Genomic DNA, 8,584 nt, shown 5'->3' with positions numbered 1-8,584 from the left:
ACTGTTTCTGGTATAAATTTAGGTATATTTTCAACATATAAATTTTTAAATATTTCCCACTTAATGAACCCATTTAAAAAGTTTATTTGCTGAAGATAGCGTAAGTTTAAGCAAATATTTGAAATGTTAAATACAGTTATTTGGTAAACTTAAAAATAACAATTTGCTTATTACAATGTGATGCCATATTTTGTTAATTTTTGTCATACAAAGTGAAATAACAATACCAACAAAGAAATGTTCATAGGCACATGCATATTGCAAGACTGACATAGGCTAGTTTAAAAGAGCATACAAAGATATGCTCTTTTAATCAGCTCTTTCAGACACGTGTTTCCTTCATTTAGCTTCTTCTTTGGTAAATTGTACTAAAGTGTTATTTCAGCAACCTACCTGTTAGGCCGAGACTCCACTACTGTAAAAACTGCATAAAACCCCTCGCTGCAAAAGCTTTTAATCATGTGACCCTGATATTTTACGCCTGAGCAGGTCATAAAACCAGCGTAAAAGCGAGTTGAGCAGTGTTCAACTTGCTTTTACGCTGATATTACGACCTGCTCAGGCGTAAAATATTTTACAGCGAGAGGCTTTACGCCGTTTTTATGGTAGTGGAGTCTTGGCCTTAATGCTGTTTTGCCAAACTTATCACAAGAACTTTGATATATTATAACACTCTTCTTTTATTCTTTTTAAGTAGAAGTAACAAAATACATTTTGACCTCATATCATCCCTCTTCAGTCATTAAAATTAAATTTTGTGTACATTTCAGATTATTAAATACATATTTACTGCTCAAAACTTCAAAAAATAACATTATTAAATCAATGAAACACAAACCATAAGACAAGAAGTACATGTTTAAAATTATAACTAAAGTATGTAAGTGACCTTCACTACATGTTATATTGAAGTTGTTATAAGTTTAGCAAGATAGCACTAACAGGTTGTTGAAATAACACTTTAGACACTGTTTTTCAGTAATGACTATGGCACTCAAGGCTGCTGTTGGACAAGGCATACTATCAATGAGGCAGTTAATGATTGCCTGAGGTATCCCTTGCCAAGCTGCATCTACTGCACTGCTCATGTCGTCTACAATGTGGCAATGGTTCCCGGTGCACCTCATGTTGGACAAGGTTACAGTGGGGTATGATGGGAGAAAGATCCAGAGAGGTTACTAGCCAGGGAAGGATGTGAATTCCATTCATGGTAGTGAGAGTTTGCTGTGTGATGTGTAGTCTGGCATTGTCTTGCTGGAACACTGTCAGGTGCAGCCTGAACCAGTGGCTGAACTACAGGGCCCACAATTCATATGATGTACTGGTCTGCTGTCAGAGTACCAGAAATGTGAACAATGGCTGTCCATTGATCAAACACAATGTCTGGTGTGGGACAAGTGTGATGCTCAGCGAAAAGGACTGGCATGTAGCATTTCCCAGGATACCACCACACCCATCTACAACCATCAGTTCTCCACAGACAGATGAGGTTTCATTTGTAAACAATACCAGATGCCATTCAGTAATCCAGTTATGACAATGACATCACACCAGGCATGCAGCCGTGTCAAGCAAGTAGTGGTAACCCCATTATTGGTTGCCTTGTTTGAAGCTCGGCTTCATGCAACATGATTCAAATGGTTTGGGTGGACACAAATACATCTGTTCATGACAGCAGGCAGCATTGGATACCATATACCATGGTGAATGGGTCCCAATGGACCATTCAGTGAATCTGACAGTCTGTCCCTCTGTCCATTGTCATACAGTGCTGATTGGTACTCATGTTGTGCCCAATACATATAACAAGTGCATGCATCAACAAACTAAGGTCGCACAACTCCAGGATATTGTCTCATTTCCCAGCCATTAATTGGTGGTATTCAGCTTGCTCTGAGGCATTTTCATGTGGTATTGCTGTTGTCTCTGAGGCATTTTCTATATTTCTTCAAAAGTTTGGCTGTCACAAACCATTGCTGATAGCATTTAGGGCCTGAGCCAGTTGCTGGTCTTAATAATCCGAAACTAGATACCAAACGCCCTGATGCATATGTAAATTTAATCATTTCCATATCTCTGTCACCTATACTGGTCATGCAACGTTCATGTGGATAAGCACATTCCTTCGTGGTGTTGCAATTTCACTTTTGAGGAGTGTAGATAACAGCGTTTAGTTGAAATGGTTTTATTAAAAAAATTATGAACTAAAAAAAATTTTTTTTTATATTTGACAATATAAAAAAAGTTGATAAACATTATTTGTAGATATTGGAAGAGCTCACTTATATTTTTTGCTTAGACCATTGTTCTCTTCCACCATTTATGCTTATGAATGTAATTATTATTATTACATTGGGTTTAGTGAGTTATACTCAGTTGACACTGGTTGCTGTGTACTATGCCAGACCAGAGTCAAGGCATAGCAACCAAATTAGTAGTAGTAGTTCCTCTAATGCTAAGTGTCCTAGTAGTATTTTTTTTTTCATTCATTTTTATTGATTATGTACTGTCAAGTACATTCCTGGCCCTGCATGGAGCATTACCAGGGAATGTCCTAGTAGTAGCATACTGATTTCAATCATGGGTAAGGACTTCAGCTTCTTCCTATGTCATATTGAGCATCTTCAAATCTTGAAGAAAAGTTCTATGCCAAGTATTCCTGGGGTGTCCTCATGGTCATTTGGCACCAGGGAAACCCATTTCATGGCTGTCTTAGGGATCCTATTGTTCTCCATATGAAAACAGGGGCCAGCCAGTCAATTCTTCTACGGGCAACAATGTTATGAAATTTGCACATCACACTCCTTTGGAGAACCACTTCATTATAGCAACCAAAACAAATCAAAAGTTAAATAAGTGTGTCAGTGTGTGTCTGTATTCAGGAATTTCCTAACAATATGACATGTATTCAATATAGTGGCCTTTTGCAATGAGATGTATGTTTCTATTCAGTTGTAATGTTCCTAGGCTTTTGTGTAGTGTGTGTTGACACCTAAAGAGAATGTTATTGTTATTATTATTATTATATTACATAGTAGTATAAGCAAAAACTAAAGCTTTTTAGGATAAAAATTGCAGATAGACTTTCACAATATAAGGTAAAAAATATTATTTCTAAACTTAAAAATAAATTCTTTTTAAAATTCTGTAAAATTACATCTTGAGCAGATATATAAAATATCAATAATTAATCTTTGAAATACTAAATTCAGGTAATATATTGTAATGTTCCATAAGTAAAAAAATTTTATTAATTCACAGAAAGTTTATTTTGAAGATATCATATCACTGTAAATAAAATGAGTTTACAACTCAAACACCTCTCACTTTTCAAAGTATTTGATAAAAAAAATGTTTTTATCTTCCTAAACTCCAACAAGAATCTTCCTAGACAACAAACACAATAGAAATAAATATAAATTTACTTAAATTGATTAGCCCAAATAAGTACAGCTATAATAAACTCATTATAGCCATACTTAATTGGGCTAATCAATTTAATCTCAATTTACGTTATGAACTAGAAATGTTATTTCATAATATAAATTTACTGTTTAAACATTTCTGGAAATTTATCATCTCAATCTACCAAATCCTTTGAAACACAATATAGTTAAAATCTTGTTTTACAAAATGTGATTTCATAGCAAAGTCACATACAAGCTAATACTGCTGAATTTATTTGCAATGAAAGTAACAAATTCATTGTGTGAAATTATGAAATTGTGTTATCTTCCAACAAAAATATCTAAATCAAGTACGATTTCATGATTTTTAGAGTAAAAATGTTTTTGTTTTTGGATTGAACTGATAGGAAGAAACAATCCTCCTCATTTCTTCAAAACCATAAATTTTTGGGTAAGCCTAGATAATTTTTCTGATTATTCATACTATCTACAAACCTTTCATTTGATTTTAGAAATATTTTACACATCTTGAATTCATTCTTGGAAATGAACTTGACTGGCCTGAAACATCATTTGCAACAGGTAAACATTTTATTTAAACAAGATAATAATCAGAACATAAATTTATGTTGTTGTTATTTATTTTCAGGTTATAAGAATCTCTCTTGGCCTACACTTCAAGGATATACAGATTCTTTGTATTTTAGATTAAGGGAACACAATTTATGTAATCATAGAGATTATCAAAATTTGGCTGTTAATGGTATTGTTTCATATATATTCATATTATAGTAGAAGTCTTTTTCTGGCATCCACAGAATCACAGCGGTGCTGGATTATTGAAAATGCCAGATCACTGGATGGTTTTGTACTTTTGCAAAATTTGATAAGTTATATACAATCTGAACATTGCAGATATTGCTATGCATTTTGTAACAGCACACACTGCTGTGTGCATCCAACTTGTTTATGCAAGCTCTTTCTGACTATACTGTGCTAAGATTGAAAAACCTGCTAAAACATTTCAATGAACACATTACTGCACAAACTCAACATTCACAATGACTCATATGTATATACTGTAATATTTATTCAGAAAAGGACAAAATTGTAACATATTCAAGAAAATCAAAAATTTTAATTCCAAATGAGTAAGTTTTGCAGAATCCTTCATCAAAGAATGTAGCTTACTCATATTTGTGAGATTGCTGTTTGCCTGTCGAATAAACTTTTATTTGAAAATAATAATTTTTATATAAAATAACTGTAAACATCATGGACTATGTCCATTCATTTTCTATCAAAAATGTATTTTTCTTGTCTTCCTTGAAAATCTGCTCCCAGAATCATTCTCTGTTAAAATAAATTAAGTAATTATTCAAGTTTTAAAAATAAACTCTAATTTTGTAGTTTATGATTTTATTACTCTTATGTTATAACTTTCTTTTAACTGTCTGCTTGCTATATTAATTATGAAAAAATAATGTACTGTACCTATAAACAATAAGAAACCAGAGAAATATCATTGAAAGATGAATTCTTCTATGTGTCAGTAAATCATAATATTGACTTACTTAATACTAATAATTTAAAAAAATTTTTTATTGCTTAATCCAAATAAAATTTACAATTATTTATGTAAAAATTATATTGGTTTCAAAATAAAAACTCATTCATTGACAGGCAAACAAAGCAAGCTCACAAATATCGATAAGATATACAGTGGGTGATCGGTTAACGAACAAAATCTGTTCCAAGACTTTGTTCGCTATCCAAATTGTTCGTTAACCGATTATCTATTTACCATAGGTTTTAATGGGAATTTAATCAATTCGTTCTGGAGACCCCCCAAAAATAAAAAATATATACTTTCTTACTATGTTTATTTATATGTAATAATAAAAATACATATATACACAGTCTTGCGTTTTTATTAGTCATGTTTTTTCTGTTTGAAAGGGTTAAAGAATCTGTCTAATGTCGATTGCTTTTCTCTCTTCTTCAGGATTTTTCATAAGTAATTAATAAGATTGCAATTGTAGAAATCCCCAAGCCTCAACCTGGTTTGGATGCCATTCTAAGACCGTTGTTCTGACATCCTCCCACTTCTTCAAAGGATCTTTAATAACAGATATCGGCATTAATCCTCTTTTTCAAAAGAAAACATATCTTGCCGAGTTTCTTGGTGTTCTTCATTCAAGAGTTTTTGGCGTTCTTCTGTCGTCAGATCCATTTCAGGTTCCATTATGAACTTTTCAATGTTCTTTATTTCTCAGGCGTGATTTTTGTTACTCTTTTAGCTGCTTGGATCTTCTTGATTATATAGTATCTTTCTTAGATAAGATTGAACTGTGACCTACTGTAGCCCTGTTCAAGCCATACTGCCCAGCAACATCAGACAACATCTGCCCACTCTCTACCTTTGCTATTATACTTTCAACTTTCGAAAAGAAAAACAGACGCAAAACTTAATGAGTGCCTACCCGACAGTCTCGCGAATACATATAAGAATTGTTTTGTCAGAAAAATAAAAGGCTGGAATTACAAGGGAGAGTTTCAAAGTTCAGAGGAATACTATCCGATCGGTATATACCGGCTTGAGCGTCGATGTTGACGTCTCCCGCACTCCGAAAAGTTTTGAATTGTTGCCGGAAAACAAGGGAACACCAATCGGTATTCATTATTTTATGTCTCTTCTTCTTGTGTTTGTTCTGTGGGTGTTCGTTGTCCGAACATAAAAATCTTTCGTGAAAGTGTTCATTATCCAATTTGTTCGTTATCTGATCTGTTCGTTAACCAATCACCCACTGTACTACTTCCAAACAATATGGTATTCAAGGTTCTACAAAATTTACTCTTAAGTTTCTCAGGATTTTTAAGTTTGATTTTCTTGAAACATTTGAGAAGTGCACTTTCTCTCTTTGCTTGATATAGAACTTCTTATCATAAAGTTATGCATAAAGTGTCTATTGTAACTTTTTCAGAACAACTCACTGTTCCACTTTAGTGCAAGCAGTATACACTAATTTTAACATTGTATGCAGATTGAAATTCAATGATATTGCAATCACAGGTAACCAACTTTCAAATAAAAGTCCCTCTGTAGTTTATTTAAAAATGGTACTCACTCACTAATCTGTTGGTTGGATCAATGACAATATCTGCCAGATGATGATACAACAATGTTTCTGCAAGTGAGGGGATGTGCTTTGCAACTTTTGGCCACAAGAATGACTTTGTTGTCTTGGGAAAGTCCTCTTTTTTCAAAATTCCACTTCATAACACAAACATGAAAAAAACCAGTTCCTGGCAATTACAGAGGTCATCCAAAATATTTCATAAGTATACTGACAAGCTTGTCAAGTTTTTAAATGCCCATAACTTCTTGGACTTTACTATAACTAGAATTTTGATTCCATGCATGCTAAAAGTGTTTTTACATGCACAAACACTAGTTCTGTTCTTAATCTGTTAGCAGCTTTCTTGTCATTTCCAACTAAGGTAGCAATCAAAAGACAACATTCCAACATCCCAGTTTTGTTGGCACTGTTACCTGAGAGACAAATCACTGCTTCTACCAACTCCAAAACACTGTAATATATTTTTCTGCAGCAATATGATCAGCAAACTTTCGTTCTCCACAATATTCAGTTTTCAAATGCTATGTCAGTTTAAATCTTTAAAGCCAACCATCAGAGAAAGAACATACCTCAGTAATATTTATTTTTGCATGAAAGTGTTTTGATTTTTCAATCACCACAGGGCTAGTAATTGTTACTCTTTCATAGCATTTTGCATTAAACCAGTTTTACAAAGCTACATCTAATTCAGCCATTTTTTGTTATCTTAGATGCAGCCTTTCTTTCAAAAGTTTAGATGCTTCATATTTGGCTACAAATGACAACAGGCTTTCTAATTTGTCAGATTGTTGACAACTGAATGCTAAAATCATTCATAATTTTCTGCTGACAGACACCTTTTTCCAGTTATCTGATTATTTTCGTTTTCTTTGTTACACTAGTTAATGGGATGAAAAGAAAATGTACAGAACATTCTCTTTTTGTGCCTTTGCCACTTTTCCTGTTTTTGTTCTATTCTCTTTGCATGATTGATGTATACATTGCATAAATTCTCACATCGCCACCAAGAAGCTGGAGTCTATGTAAATGGACAATAGTGCTGAAAATTTGATCTAGAGACAAAAGTAAGTTACATAGAAGTTGGCTTTAATTAAAGAAATTAACTTATCAATTCTATTTACAACTTTATTGAATGAATGATGGCTAGTAAGCAACTTGAGAACAACCTGTGAGAAACTGCAGAGACTCCCAAAGAACTGGCATGAGTTTGGAGGGAAGTTCCTTTCATAGACACTGCCATGCAGACTTAATTAATTAATTAAGGAAGATGAATTCTTGTCAAAAATTGTGAACATCAGGTGATGATTTCAAGTCTGTTCCTAAAAGATGTTTGCACCAACTTTAATGATTGTAGCATAAACATTTATTAGCCACAGAAAAACATCAGTGAAGGTATCAAACCCACAGAAACAAGATGCTGTAATGAGTTATTTCTCTTTATCACATTGCTGCTGATCCCATAGATGACTGATATGTAGTAGTGTGCACAGCCACATCCATCTTCACCTCAATTTCCACCCATAAAACTTAATATACATGTGCAAATAAATTCAGATTTACAGAAAACCATGCTGGATGATGATCAGACAATTTCAGATTATTAACTACTTTTCAGAGTGAGCCAGATTGCCTCACATTCTGGATTATAGGGTGCCAGATTAAACTTCTACTATATTAATATTATGATTAATTATTAATAATAATAAAATTATTATTAGGAGCAGACAGTGAAGAGACAATTAAATATATTAAAGAGTAAGTTTATACTTCCACATTGCTACACAATATATTAAGCTAAAAAATTCTTGTAAAATAGATATTCCGTATGTTTCTATATTCAATGGTAAGAGAACGTTTCTAAATGGACCGTTGAGTTCTACATTGAGACTAGTGATGTCAGCACTGTTTCACCGTCGAGCTCAATGTTCTCAACAACCTGAATGACTGTTGAGTATTCAACAAACTAACATGACAGCTTCCATGAAAAAGTAAATTTCGCTTATAGAAACTATCCATTCACTGCTGTGGATGCTGTAA

At 33.2% G+C, this 8,584-nt stretch overlaps 1 long non-coding RNA gene across 1 annotated transcript; it reads left to right on the top strand.

Annotated features, from left to right (window-relative positions):
- Positions 1-3,637: 3,637 nt before the first annotated feature.
- Positions 3,638-8,302, top strand: LOC111615747. The gene is made up of 3 exons (XR_002755129.1): positions 3,638-3,989; positions 4,057-4,170; positions 8,266-8,302. It is a non-coding gene; the product is annotated as an uncharacterized LOC111615747 (long non-coding RNA).
- Positions 8,303-8,584: the final 282 nt, after the last annotated feature.

Source organism: Centruroides sculpturatus, unplaced genomic scaffold, assembly GCF_000671375.1.
Source record: "Centruroides sculpturatus isolate CEXI.00-Female unplaced genomic scaffold, Cexi_2.0 scaffold2630, whole genome shotgun sequence".
Taxonomy (NCBI): domain Eukaryota; kingdom Metazoa; phylum Arthropoda; class Arachnida; order Scorpiones; family Buthidae; genus Centruroides; species Centruroides sculpturatus.
The sequence above is the reverse complement of the archived record's forward strand: the minus strand, read 5'-3'. Positions and strand labels throughout refer to the sequence as shown.